Genomic DNA, 15,560 nt, shown 5'->3' with positions numbered 1-15,560 from the left:
TAAATATAAATAAATCTGCAATGAGTGCTAAAATCATTTTATAAATTGAAATATAATTTTTTAACTTATTCAATACTTTTATAATTAAAATTTCGGTATTAAATTCATTTTTATTTAAAATTTGTTTTTACACTTCAATTAATTTTAAAATAATTTATTAGAAAAATCCATTCGAAATGGTAAAAATGTGTATCTACTAAATCCTGTAGATATACTCAAATCAATCCTACGGAAGCTTTAGTTCAGAAACTTATCCAAAACAAGAGAAGCTGCATGGCAGCAAGTCCCTGCCATGAGCGGGCTTCAGGAAAAGAAACACCACCAGAAAGGTAAAGTAAGTAAAGCAACAACAGCCCTGAAAGGCACTGTCGAAAAGAAACACCAGAAGAAAGGTAAAGTAAGTAAAGCAACAGCAGCCCTGAAAGCCACTGTTCATTGAGCTTCAATTTTCGTATGACTATCAGCAATGGCAAGAAGATGATCAGAATTGTTACTGCAGCAAACAACTGAATCACAATCTGTGGAAGAACCAGCAAGTTAGTCTATTGCACTACTGCAGTCTTGCATTAATCCAGGATCTAAGCTTCAGTACTTGACGACCTCTGCTTCAGTTCTGGCTGTCAAGAATAATGCTAAATTGAGCAGTTCCGAAATTACGTATATAAATGAAAATATGGTTCGGACTAGGGTAAAACTAGATTGTGGTATGGGGTCGATGTGACCCATTCCGTTTCTTTCATCTTTATGGAATTACCAAGGGATGCAACTGGCCTGCGCCCCAATGTAAGGCCAACATTACTGCCTACGCCTCGGTCCATTGCAGTTTGACCTCCAGTTGACATATTGTGGCGTCTGCCATCTAGCCTATGGCCTCCTCCAAACAAGCTACGAGCCTGATACTCGTTCATTGCTTTTTCTCTCAGCATTTGTGCTTCTGCTAGCAATGCTGGAGACAAAGCAGCAAGAACTGCTTCCGAGGAAGTCAGAAGAACCTGAATAAAATATCAATATTAAGACATGAAAACAACAGTAAAATTTCAACATACAAAGCAAAATGTAATAGACACCAAAGTGGCACAAGGGATCCACCTATCCACAGCAAAGTCTATAGAGCTGACATACTCTACCCTGCCTGGATTAATAAGAGTGTTTGCAATGCCCATATAATGCAAATTTTCAAAAATGACTTATTTTAAAATCTATAGATTGTACTGCATATTATAAAACCCCATGGATTCTGGCCAGTAATCATACACAATAAAATTATAGTTTAAACAAAGTAAGATGAAGCAAATAAACCCAAGCCAAAGACAGCCCACAAGGCATGACAACAAACTGGTTGTGCTGTTAGTACTGAAGTGGGGTGAGACCATATGCAATCATACTAGCAAAACACTGGATATTCTGAAGACAAGAAAACGAACAAGAACCTTCGTGAACCAAAAGTGAACTGACCTTATGAGCTCTTTTACTAGCTTTCGAATGTCAGCAGAAGAATGTTTTCGCAGTACATTCACTTGTCTACCAATATCAGTCTCCTGGAAACTCAAAGAGGAAGTCAATAACTAAAATAGAAATAAGCTAAAACTAAGAAGAACAAGCATAATATTTTAACAAGAAGCTAATAAGCTCTGTTATTGTACCTTCAAAGCCTCCACAGAAATATGCATGTTAAACAAACTCTGCAGTGATAGCCACCACAAAAATAAAATATAAAGTACAGACTGAGTAGCAGCATATGATTAAAAAAAATGGACAAAATACTCCCTATATCACTGTGTGGTAGCATACGAGTACATAAATAACGATGGAGGTAAGGATTGGTATTTAATACCGTGCAGACATCTTTTACTGTGGAAAATAGGCCATTGGCACCCATAAAGTCTCTGAGATGGAGCATCATTTGTGTCTGCTGATAAGCCTTCTGCTTTTGGTCTCAGCATCTCTAACAATAGATGAACTAATATTTCCCTTGTAGCACTATGTGCGCACAGGTTTAATAGAAGTCTTTGCAGCAACCCTATACATGGCAGATATTTTTTTTGCATCAGGTAAACAATAACAATATCAGGTACATTGGAAGTAAGGTCATTAGCATGCCTAACAGCTGAAGGATTTAAATTTTCAAATCTAGGAATAAAAGAATGCAGGTGGCACACTGCTGAGGTTCATAACTTTGGAAATCATAAAGCATAACAGATGTTCAGCATTGGTGATCAGTACTACATGTTATTACTATAATTCCAGGTATTATGAGTTACTCGATTGTCCAAAGAAACTCTAGCTTCAGCACACTAAGAAACGATATAGAATGCTCAGAGGGGAGGGGTAAAAATATGGAAAAATGGTCAAGATACAAATACTGATCTATTTGCTGCAGACACAGGGGCCATCCCAATGATCCCACTAAAGGGACCTGTAGGATAACCATTGATTACATACTCTTCATCATCCTCCTGTATAGAATACACCTAAACCTGCAGTATGCCATTATTTCAATGCAGCCTACAACAGAAATTAATTAATGATTGCACAATCTACGTCTGGCATTAACTTTAGGTTCTATACACCATCATGTCATATCCTGAAATCAGAGGACTGGTATCCAATGTCCATGAAGACTAACAAAAAATGCCAAACGCATCCAGGTAATGTCTCTAAGGGTGAACCAGAGTCTGCTGGAAGAATCAATTTTCAGTTGATTAAAGGCCAGAACAAGACTTCAGTTATTCTTTGTAATACAAATGCACCAAGAAGAATATTGACCTGAAAACTAAATAATGAGGATGACAAGCTTCTCTGTTTGATCCTCATGAATTTGAAGAATTGCAGTGTGCAACAACCCTACATTCAATTCTTTATTTTATATCTGAGACTTCAGTTCAGTAGCACAACTAATTTGCAAAAACGTGAGATCAATTAGGAATTTTTTAAAACCGTGCTGCTCTTCCAAAATCCAATAAATTACTGCACTTCACATTTATCAATATAGAAAACCAGTCTGAGACACTATCCTCCCCATAAATAATTTTCCACGCTTTTAACCAGGATATAATATAGAAGCTTATAGTGGCATCAACCGTCGATGCTTGAAAAACCATAGAAAAGAACAAAAAATGATGAGCCCAGTAACTCCAGTTATTATCAGAACCCACTTGAAAGCCTTAGGTTCTTCAAACAGATCAATTGGAATATTCATGCCAAAGACTCTAGCTACAACTCCAAATATAGCAACAACAAAGGTTGCTGTTGTGAGCAACAGTTCAAATTGTATCAGCTGGTTCCGAACATTATCCTGTTGAGGGACATTCTTAAAAATTAGAAACACCTCAAAATAAAGTCAATAAAATATAAAAGTAATACTACAACCATTCCTAAGTGTACTGAGCCAAACACCTAATAGAAAATATGCTTATTATCTTGCCAAATTGCAACCCCTGGCCAAGTGGGGGAATATGAGGCAATGACGAGAACCTGGAATGGAAGGATTTATGCAATTGAAAGATTCAATACAACCTAAACTCAGACCAAACATTGAGGCAAGGTTTCTGTAAAGAAATAACTTTTTTCCACAGGACTGTTTACTGCCATAGAAATAACTGTGTATCACAGAACCATATATAAAAGCAGAAATAATATCTTCGTTATACAGATAAAAATAGAGCACTAAGGGAGTCCCTCATCGTGATATCAACACAGTCCCATTAACAACATCATAATAATTGAATGTATTTTAAATATGTTTGTCAAGTTAACATAAGCCAAGGACGTGCACTCCTTCTCCACCAAAATAAATTAATCAGATAAACTCAGTACCAAAACTAAAATAGAGTCAATCATGGTAGATATAGGGCCAAAGTACAAGAAAGGCTGGTTATAAACTGCCATGCAAAGTATCATAGACAAGTATACACTAGGAAGATTCCCGTAGTACAGGCAACAAATGCATCTAGCCTTGAGGGTTTTCAATGGAAATGTTGAACCCTATTGTCGGTAGCATAGGTAAGAAAACATTTTTTTTTATAGAAATTGTGGTCCCAAAACTCCAACGAGATGAAGAAATTCCACCGACCTTGAGAAGAATTCAGGTTGACCCATAAGTAATCAGAGAAAGAAACCTTGGTCACATCGTACTCAAATCTTAGACCAGTGAGAGATGGATACGTGCATCCAAGAGTATACAGGAAAAGAAAAAGAAAACACAGTAAGAATCAAATCCTTGAATGAAGATAAAGACTAGAAAATGAGAAACCATTAAGAGGCTAAAATAGGGACGCCAGCCATGTTACCTATGAGAAAATGCAGGAATCAGAGATAGAGCTTGGCGCCATCTTCAGATATGCCCAGAACAAGACGAGAAATGAGTTAGTATGAAAACCATGTACAGAAAATTATGCAGTTATACAAAAACCACCAAACCAAAAGATACAGTTGGTACCTGTATATTCGGCATAAAGAAATCAAAACCCATTTGTAAACATCGAAGATGAGGGCACCCCACAGTGCCAGAAGCTTGTTTAAAATTAATCCAGCGCAAGGAGGAAGGATCGAATAACTTGATTTGACTATACACAACCTGTGCACAAATAAGAGCATGAAATAAGTTTTTATATCCAACCTGTGACTGATGTTTACACGGATATATTGCTAAGCATTTTCAATCTCATTGTTAAAGGACAAAGCATAGCAAAATTAAAGGACAAGTTCAAAATACCATCAAAAGATGCAGAAAACATGAATTGGGCCAGAGTTCAAGCCTTCTCTAAGGCCATCTTAGCTACTTGTTCTGCATCCTTCTTTTTGGTGAAAACCGCGGAAGTTAGTGAAAACAATAAGCCTCCCAACAAACTGAACATAGATATTCCTACAGAGTCGATGTTGCATTATTCAATTTGCCTATTTGCACTTAATACTGCAGATTTTGGAGAGGGGAAAATGTAATTGTGTAAATTCTGGAGGGGAAAACTATAGCTGTGAACAACTTGTGTAGAATTTGGAGAAGGAGAACAATCGCTGATAGTCCACCAAGTCATTAAAGTGACTTTTAAACACAATGCTTCCAATAATGTTTAAGCACCAAGTCATTAAAGTGACTTTTAAACACAACGATGGTCGAATAATGAATTTTAAACAACGCTTGGAATAAAAAATAAATTAGAAATGACCATGATAGACCATGTGGCCCTTTACAATTCACATGAGGGTCACCTGTCCTCACCGCTCAGACACTGTTCAGTCTCCATAACGTAGCGTGTAAGCCTCAAGGATGCCATAACGTAGCGTGTAAGCCTCAAGGACGCTAGTTAACGTTGCGTCATGTTAATTTGCTTGGCATGTAGTGTGTGTCAAATTGAAATGATTTCTTAATTGGTGGATCCATGAGAGAGAACTGTCCAATTTCATTTTGCATTAAAAAAAATGCCCCAAAACCATGAAAATTATTTGTCCCAGCGGCTCGCAGCTTGCTATGCTTCTGTTATCATCGCAGCTAGGACCAGGTGACAGGAAATCAATCTTCCAGTATATCAAGCAAAGGTGACAGGAGCTCGATCATCTAGTGCAGGAGTAGAGTCAGTTGATATGGGAGTTATTGGAGGAGATTAAGAACCAAAGATGCATCCCCAAGGTTACAAGAATTCCCATAGCAAGGCAGTGTTAACCCAGAAAAACTGTTTGTAAATAGCAACAGGAAAAGTATGTTTTTTATGGTCATTCTAAGCAATTCGATCTTGGCAGGTTTTTTCTTCTCGGTTCTCCACAGTTTTTTTAATTTACCGACTCAAAGAGACCATTTCTTGTTTTGATACATAGAGAACTTGCATTTTTAAATTTCTTGTTTTGATACATACAGAACTTGCATTTATGTTTGTTGGTGTTGTAAACAATAGGACATGAGAAGAATTATGCAACTCGCAATTTAGACTTAGCAACTATTGATCCCATCTTCTTTTCCGCTTTAGCTTCTATTGATCCCATCTTCTTTTCTGCTTTAGCTTCTGGCCATCCTTCAGATTCATGAAAGGAGAGGTAGCACAACTCATGATGCTAGTCCTGCTTAGTGCAAAAGAGGCATTTTTATGAATTCATTTGCAAGCAAGATTGTATTGCCAGGCATTTCTATGAATTCATTTGCAAGCAAGACTGTATTGCCTGCTCCGATCCTAGTAGCCACTTCCACTGCTGTTGCTACATCCGTTAGTGCACCTTCTTGAAACTCTCTTCCCCCTAGGGAATTTCTGGATGCACCTTCTTGAAACGCCCTTCGCCCTAGGGAATTTCTGGATTCTAGTTAAATTAACCTATGTTTTTCAATAGCATTAGCATAAGCTCTGCTAAATTTCATCATAATACTGACAACAAAAAAATCTAGCATTATCAAATTAGAATGGATTCTCAGAGGCAGTTACATGAACTAAATTTCAGTAATGTTGTAAAAAAAGCCAAATATTAGTAATATCACAGAAGAGTATTGAATAATAACCATATATTCAGTTATTTCCTAAAAGATTGCGAAATTAGCACCTGAAATTCTGTTGATTGTGAAATTAGCACCTGAAATCGGTCTTCCCGTTGCATATTTGCAGACTAGAAAGTACTGACCTAAATTTCAGTTCTGCTCACATAGCTTGTAGCGCAAGTAGGGTAATTCATAGAAGCTGTACACCTAGTAATGAATGGTAATGGTGTACGCTAGCCAGAGAAAAACGTTGATAGATTCTCCCAAGTAGAATGTTGCAGGGTGGTTGCTTCCAAGTAGAATGGTGCAGGGCGGTTGGGCATTGCAATCAGCCACTTGGAGATAACAGAGTGTGGCTGCACATGCAATCAACCACCTCACAATCAACGATGAGAGAGTTTATCATAACATAACCTATGATAATTCTAACATTAATACCCCTATATGATAATTCTAACATTAATACCCCTGAACTAATGCTAACATTAATTGACATTTCAAAAATATGAACCAAACAAATTCAACTTAATATATAGTTTTTGCCTCTTCCCGAGGGAAGAGGCCAAATAAGATGATCAAATAAAATTCAGTATGGTCATTGTTAAAATTCAGTATGGTCAATACAATGCATTGTTAAAAAGTTTAGGTTAATTATCACACGAATACATGAAGTAATGCTAAAACAACCCTGAAGTAATGCTAAAACAACCGTTTCCGATTACTATAGTCCCTGGCCATTGCCAGATGGCAGGGACTAATAAATTGATTGTCCAAAAACGATAAGATGGTCTGAAACTTATCCAAAATAAAATGATATGATAAAAACGAAAAGATGGGTTGAGTGCACCTGACCATATACAACCTCGTTTCCTTTGACGTTGATTTGTAATTTTTTTAGAAATTGGGTGAGAAAATTTTCAAATTTTTTATGTCGGAGTCAGTGATCAAATTTGAAAGGCTGGTCTTAATTTTATTTGGAAGGGCATATATTTATCTAACCCTTCAAAAATGAAAAGTTATAAAAAAAAATTGTACTTATATTAACAACTGTATATTAAATAAATTGTTTATAAAAAAAATGCCAAAACGAAATGGTGTCCTTCTAAATCTTTAAAATTTAAAAAGTGGCTACATTAAAACACTATAAAATCTCACTAGAATTTAGTATATAGGCAAGCATTTTTCTCAAATTAAAAAAAATAAACATATAATCTTCAAAAGTATTGAATTTACATCATTGAAAATATAAATCTATTTGCACGATGGAAAAAGTCTTTTTAGTTTTCATTTGTTTCTAATTTATACTATATGTTTTGTTGAGCTTAAAACAATTTAAAGAAAACCAAAAAAACAAATATATACCTTCAACAACCAAGGGAATTGAACTTTTCTCTTAACATTGCTCAATCAAAGAACACTATCAATAGACTTTCATCTCCATTAAAAACTTCAACCTCTATAGATTCAAAAATTTATGTAATTAAAAGGAAAGTTTTCCATATCTAATAGGGAAATATTGTAATATGTAATACACATATGCAGTGTTGTTGTTGTATGGATTGGCTGGTCATTCTTTTGTTGTTTAAGAATGGTTTTCAAATTTGGTCCTTATAATGAATTCAAGTTTGGTTGATATATTTTTCTAATAATATGGTTTCTTTTCGTTGATGTCTTTTTCTAATAATATGGTTTCTTTTCATTAACAATGTCTTTTAATTTTTCTATGATTTCAACATCTCCTTAAAAACCCCTTCATAGCACCAGTGACATGGACACCCACACACAACTTATTTCCTAGATGCTGAATGGAGAGAATGAAGCGAGACAGACAATAGTAGTTGTATGGATAGCTATTGGCATTCTATATCTTTTGGGAAGACCGACCAGAAAAGGAAAATTAAGTTGTAGCCCTGTAGGCAGACCAATCTTCGGTTGTGTGGTTATTAATAGAGCCCTGGAGTTTCATTTTAACATTTCTCCCCGGTTCAAAATTCTACATAATTTTATGGGAATGACACTTATTATTTCTGAATTTTTTTTATAGCATTAATTTCTATGTTTTCAAAAACTAGAGAGTTAATAAAGAAAAATGTTTTTTAAGATAAGAGAAGAAATACAGGGTTTTAAATAAAGTTTGATTTTACAAATGTTAGGCTTAATAGTAAGCTTGATTACAGTAAGTTCAAATGGCAGCAATGCTAGGCTTTTGTAAGCATTATGGTTGTCAGTCATGGAATCATCTAAAAATAGAAAAGAGATGGTAGTAGTTATTTACCACCATCTAATGGGGTAATTTCATAATTGAACAATCTTGTATGAATGGTTGGTTGACAAGAAAGAAAGAAAATTTTGCAAATTAGGAAGTAAATGAAGATACAACAAAAAATATGGTTATGTAAAAATATCAATATTATCACTTTAATCTATTTTTAAACACGATAAAATTACATCTTTAACTAATGTATTTCATTTATTACTATAAAATGAGAACGTATTCATTTATTACTATAAAATAAGAATTCAAATTAATAAAGAGATTACTCTGTCTATATATCAATGTTCGCTAAAAAGAAACCCTAAAGAAAGAACCCTATCGGTCTTATTATGCTATCTCAAGATTTCCATGTCGAACAGAGTTTCAAAGTAATGATGTTTTCATGGAAAATGTAAGGAACCCTATCGGCCTTATTATACTATGTCAAGATATCTATGTGGAACATCAAAGTAATGTCATGAATATGTCCGCATAAAGGTAGGATGGAAGATGTTTTCATAGTTGTAGGATGATCAATGCTCGAATATATTCAACATGATCAGTACTCAAATATATTCGGAATCCTCGAAGATGTAGTAGATGGTAGTAGTTATTTAGAAGATGACAAATAAAAGTTTGTGAATCAGCAAGTGTAGTTATCACTATCTAATGGGGTAATCTCATGATTCAACAATCTTGTGTTAATGGTGGGTTGACAAGAAATAATAAAATTTTACAAATTAAGGAAAATGGAGATACCACAGAAAATGCAATATGTGGTTATGATGTAAAAATGTCAATATTGTCACTTTAATCTATTTTTAAGCATTGGACAAGTATGCAAAATATCGTTTTAAATGTTGAATTGCATACCTGTTGAAGGCCATTGATTGGGACTGTGAAATCGCTTGCCTTTATCGACGATTCAAAAGCTTCATAACTCCCCTTCCAATCCCCTAGAAAAATGAATATATGAAAAAATATGAAGTGAAATACTTCAACAGATTGATTTTTCAGAGTTGATAGAGCATGATGTAATTACAAGCATACGTAAATAGAAGGAGACAAATCCACATCAAACCTTCGAGTTGAATGGAAAGATTAAGAGATTCTGCTTGATACGAAGTGTAACCTTGATGGTTCTCATTCCGCAACTATTTCATTGTTTCCTCCTCAGGAAGGGCAAAAAGTCGTTGACTTTGCTCAAAGACTTGGTCCAAAAAATCTTCATCGATGACATGATGGATGATATAAAAAAGATCCAGAGTCTACACATGACTATATAAAGATCAATAAATGATTCCATACATAATAATTTTAATCAGTTTCGCCTAAATCAATGAACTAAATCAAAGGCCAGGGAAATGAAAGTTGAAAATTAAAACTGAGAGTTAAAAATATCTTGCGAACTTGTGCTGCACTCGCCGTAAGGTTGGGATTGGAAAAATCAATGCAGGCAAGATTCATAGACTTAGAATAATCTACCTCAGTTATTGTTAATTCTGCCTTTTGTCATTTCTTTCTTTTAAATCTCTGATACCTTCAAAATATGCCCGGTTCACAAATACCAATACATAGCTACTTCTCCTCTGCTATCAATGAATGCAAAAATAAACCTCTGTTATCAACGAATGTGAACATAAACATCATATCATCACTGCTAACTCTATCAGTGCTACCATTATGACTAATGCCCTCGGAATGGATGAACAACCTCCATTATGTCCCATTGCACTTTATTGAGTGTGGACTTTCTTGAATGTTGCCAAAACGTCCTGCAGACTTTAAAGTGTTACATCAGTTAGAGAACTGATTTTTTTTGAAATGTCCTAAGAACAGACAACTCTTCATACGACATTTTATAATATTATTTTGAAGTTTTAAAAAACTTGTAAAAATCAAAATCAAAATTTCTTTTGACTAGTAAATTTCCCTCAGTGCTTCTCTGACGTGCTAGAGGGCTTCAGAAGGGCTGTAGGGCTGTGATGTGTTCAAATTTGAACACTGGTCGGAGTGTCTATTTTGAAAAAAGAAAAGAAAAAAAGGTTATTTTATTTTATTCTAAAAATAGTTTTTTTTGTAGGTAAGTACCCATGGGGATTTGAACCAGAGACCTATCACAGTGCACCCATTCACTATCAATCCAAAACCCCATGGGCTATTTTGAAAAATAGTTAAGTATATATTGTTTTTCAAATTATTTAAAATTTTAAAATAATAAAAAAAAATTAGGTTGGAATCCATTTGCAGTAGATCCCGATCCCAGAACTGCAAAAGATTCGCGATTTCTGAAGGATGCATAAAACACTTTCCCAAAAATTCCGAGCAAGATTTATCAACAATGCATAAAACTGGCTGCTCAAAATTCTTATGAGGACTCGCGATTTTTGGAAAATGCATGAAACCAATTTCCAGATTTTTATTAAAAATGCATAAAACTCACCGCTCAAAATGAAAATATCAGTCTGATAGGATGATATGGATGCCTCATTCTAGCCGAAGAAAGGCTCATTATCCTAAATGGATAATGTCGGTGGATTACTCTAAATGGAACTATAATTTATCATCATTATTCTCGGTCTGTCATATAAACTTCTGTACGCATGCGCTGCCTTACCCAAATTTAGTCCACAATATGGGGCACTCATGTCCATCCTTATCTCGCGATGTTCCCGGAATTCGGAACGGACAACGGTTAAATTGCAAAAATCAGTTGTTGAAATTGCGATTTCATTTATCTCGATGGATTTAGAGTGCTCATTTTAATTTGAGATTGTAATTTGAAATGCATGAAATTTGAGGACTCTGATGAATTTTTATGGGATTTTCACAATTTCGTCTCAGAAAAAAGCGTCAAGAAAAAAAAGGAAACGAATGACGATGAACCCACGCCCACAGATCCTACTATGAACCCTGAATAAGGCGGATCAGATCTAGTCCGAAAGTCGTAGAGCCCGTAAAGAGGGAAATCCAGATCAGACTTGACTATGACAGAAAAAATTTAATCCGGCCGACATTTATGCATGGCCGTGATCAAATTAAACCTTAATTTATCATAGAGCCCGTGGACCAGCAATTCACAGACTGGTTTCAAAGCGATAAGGGTTTGTTACTCTTTTATTGCGGTATGTGATCTATGAAACAGATTATATCGAAGGCTTTGCAATGGATGTGATCTGATTTAAATTAGGTTTTGATCCACTGAATTGACGAGCATTCACACTGAGCCCGATTTCATGGATGCGGCTCTGACATGTTAAACTGAGTGGCATTATATTGATTAAATCGCTATGGAATCATCTCAGAGAACATCGGAGCGGATATATTTATAGCGACAGAATATCGAATCACCAACCATGCGACCTCCTGTCGAGGATTACAAAAGCTGCGGACCTCCTGCTCAGGGTTTGCAAAAGCTGCGGGGATTCTTACTCCTTCAGAATAATTCCATCGCAAACGTGCACAGTTACTTTTGCTCAACCCGTTTTCTTCGAATTTTCTTCAATTTCCTGATCTTTTTCAAAGGTTTTATCATACTCCACCAACCTTCTTAAAATTCTCTCCATTTATTTCTTGTGGTTGTATCATATTCCGTTTGCTTCCTTCATTCCGTCCTGTTTTTACCTTTATCATATAGTAAGCACACTTGTGGGCCATTTTTTTTTCCGAATTTTTCAGATGAATAAATAAAAAGCTTACGTTTAATAGAAAAAAATTAACCCAATTGGTTATCATTAAAATTATAAATAATATTATCAATTATCAATACCATATGCACAATATGACACATTTATTAGGGCGATCTATGTATAAAGAGATCACTCTCTCACTTAACAAAGGAGGATGACCCTTAGAGTTGAGAGAATTGAGCTTGTCACTTCTAAATAGCAAAGATATTTTAACGATGGGAACTCAACCAATTGACCTAACTCTTGGTGCGTATGTGTTGATATGACATTTTCTTTAATTAATTAATTTGAGATAAGTTAATTAAAAGAACATAAAATTGGAGATAACTCATAACCCTTGATATGTGAATACTATGAGAAATCCCTCAAAAAGGAAAGGTAAAGAGAACAAGCTAACTCCAACGAAGTCAAGAAAAATTTCTTTGTTGTCCCCAATTCGTAACACTTAAAATGGTGATGTTAGTTTGTCCCCCGCATCGACAGATTCAAAAATACTTCCACTGGCAGGTAATCCCAGAATTGGTATTGAAGCTATATCAATAAAGAAATTTACTTCTCAATATTTGGGATCCAAGTCCATAGAGGGCTCGAAGAATGCTAACCCCGGCCGGGGGAAAACAAAGAAGGAAACTAATTATAAGAAACTCTCCCTATGTGGGGATATTGACACTGAACTGATCTCACATTTCTCTGAAGATGTTGGGGAGACATTGTATCCTTCTTTTGATCCTGGACCAGCGAACGGATCTCTTGAATCATCGGAGGAAGCTCCTTCCCAAGACCTTAGAGCATCATATCCCAACACTTTCGTTCCTTAATGAAGGCGATGTCTCTCAACATTAGGGGCTTTGGATCTACCAATACAATTCGATCCCTCAAATACTGCATATCCACAAATAGACCCTCGATTGTCCTTCTCCAGGAAACTATGTTGTCTAAGGAGCATGCTCTTGAGACTCTTCTCAAAATCTATCCATCATTGCATGGTTGTGCCACTAGCTCGCAAGGTTTCTTTAGGGGTCTAGCTGCCATCTTGAGCTCCACACACTTCTCCTTTTAGGCATTCAAATTTCCTGCTGGTATTATACTGTCTAGACACTGCAGGGGTTGGAATCACAGACTTCATATTATTAATGTTTATGCCCCATACAAAAATCGTAAAGCTTTTTGGGACCTGATGGATCCTTCTGGAATTATCAACATTAATCATATGATCATGGCAGGGGATCTAAACTTTACATTGGAGGTTGATGAGTGTTGGGGTCACAGGTCAAAAATGGATGCACTTTCCCCTTTCCTCATTGACCTTTTTGACCGGAAATCCCTCAAAGACATCGCCCCTGATCCCCTCTTCCTGACTTGGAGAAATGGTCGATCAGGGGTTGAGGTCATTGCAAAAAGATTAGACAGGTTCTTTGTGGATTGTTTCTTGTGCCAAAGGTTGATCAACATCAAATCTTGGACTCTGTTCTCCGAAATCACTAACCATATTGCTATCTTTTTGGAGTGGCGGGTTGAATTGACACAAGACAAGATACCCTTTAAATTCAATCATATATGGGTCAATAATCTTGAGTTATAGAACCTGGTCCATAAATCCTAGTCCACATCGATTTCTCCACCTTTAGACGATCCCATATATTAGATTACATACAAACTAAGGAGATTGAAGAATGTTGTTAAATCCTGGGTCCATTTCCAATGAGAAGCACTCAATCAGGAGTTGTGCTCCATTGAACATGAGATTTCCCTCCTAATTGACCTGATTTCTCCTGGTTTATTCTCTGCTCAACAACACAGGACAATTCTAAATCTGATTCAAAGGAGGAAATCCTGAAAATACAGGAAGATGAATGGAGGTAGAAAAGCCGCCTTGCTTGGATAAAGGGTGGAGATAAGAACACAAAATTTTTCCACCAGGCTGCCTCCAAAAGAAAACAACAAAATATGATTTGGACTATCACAAATGAAGTAGGTATTACCCTCTCCTCCCCTATGGACATTAAGATGACGACTTTCCAACACTTCAAAAAGCAATACATGGATAGGGACGAAGCTCATATGGAAGATAAAATGGATTTAATAAATCATTTCCTTGTCATGGTCAATGATGATGATACATTACTCATGGATGCTCAAATATCAGAAGCTGAATTGCTCCAGACTCCGAAGGAGATGGCCAAAGATAAGAGCCCTGAGCCCGATGGTTTCCTAGCTGAGTTCTTCCTCCACTTCTTTGAGCTGATGGGATCAAAACTTGTCAACTTAGCAGAGACTATGAAGCTTTTTGGGCACATTTGAGGCTCTAGTAACTCCACCTTTCTTACTCTGATTCCTAAGATTCAAAAACCACTTTCTTTCTCTGACTATAGACCAATTTCCTTGTGCAATTCTATTTACAAAATGATGTCTAAAATCCTTTCTAACCATGTCAAGAAGATTATTTCTCCTCATGTATATATGGAGAAATTTGGTCTCTTGTCCTCCAAGAGAATAGAGGACGCAGTGGCAATTGCACAAGAAGTTATACATTCGATCAAGACGAGGAAGCTAAAATCCTGTCTCATGAAAATTGACCTTTTCCCAGGCATTTGATTGTGTGGACTGGGAATATCTCACCATGATCTTGTACAAAATTGGGTTTAATCATAGGCATGTTTCATGGATCAAGGCATGCATATCATTAGCCTCAATGGTTGTCCTCATCACTGGGGAGCCAACTCAGTTCTTCAAGATGCATAGGGGCCTCAGACAAGGCTGCGCATTGTCACCTTTACTCTTCATCCTTGTCAAGGTTGTAGGATTTCCAGCACCTGCAACCTGTCCCATCTTCTATTTGTTGATGATATTCTTTGTGCTAGTGCCGCAAACATTTCAGAATGGACATTCTTCCATAGGGTATTCTTGAAATTTGGCAATGCTACTAGGCTGCATATCAATAGCTCTAAATCAAAACTCATATAAGATGATGGTAATTTGGCAGAGATAATTGAAATTGTAAATTTATTTGGCATTTCCATCTGCCCCCTATCTAATGGCTTTAAATACCGGGGGTGATTTTTAAAACCCTCAAAATACAAAGTTCTTGACTGGGACTGGATCATATGCAAATTCAAGAAGATGCTCACTCGATGGGACCATAAATGGTTGTCACTGGGGG

This window comes from Pinus tabuliformis, chromosome 5_2, assembly GCF_031772625.1.
Source record: "Pinus tabuliformis cultivar Carrire ecotype Pingquan chromosome 5_2, CPIR1, whole genome shotgun sequence".
NCBI lineage: Eukaryota > Viridiplantae > Streptophyta > Pinopsida > Pinales > Pinaceae > Pinus > Pinus tabuliformis.
The sequence above is the reverse complement of the archived record's forward strand: the minus strand, read 5'-3'. Positions refer to the sequence as shown.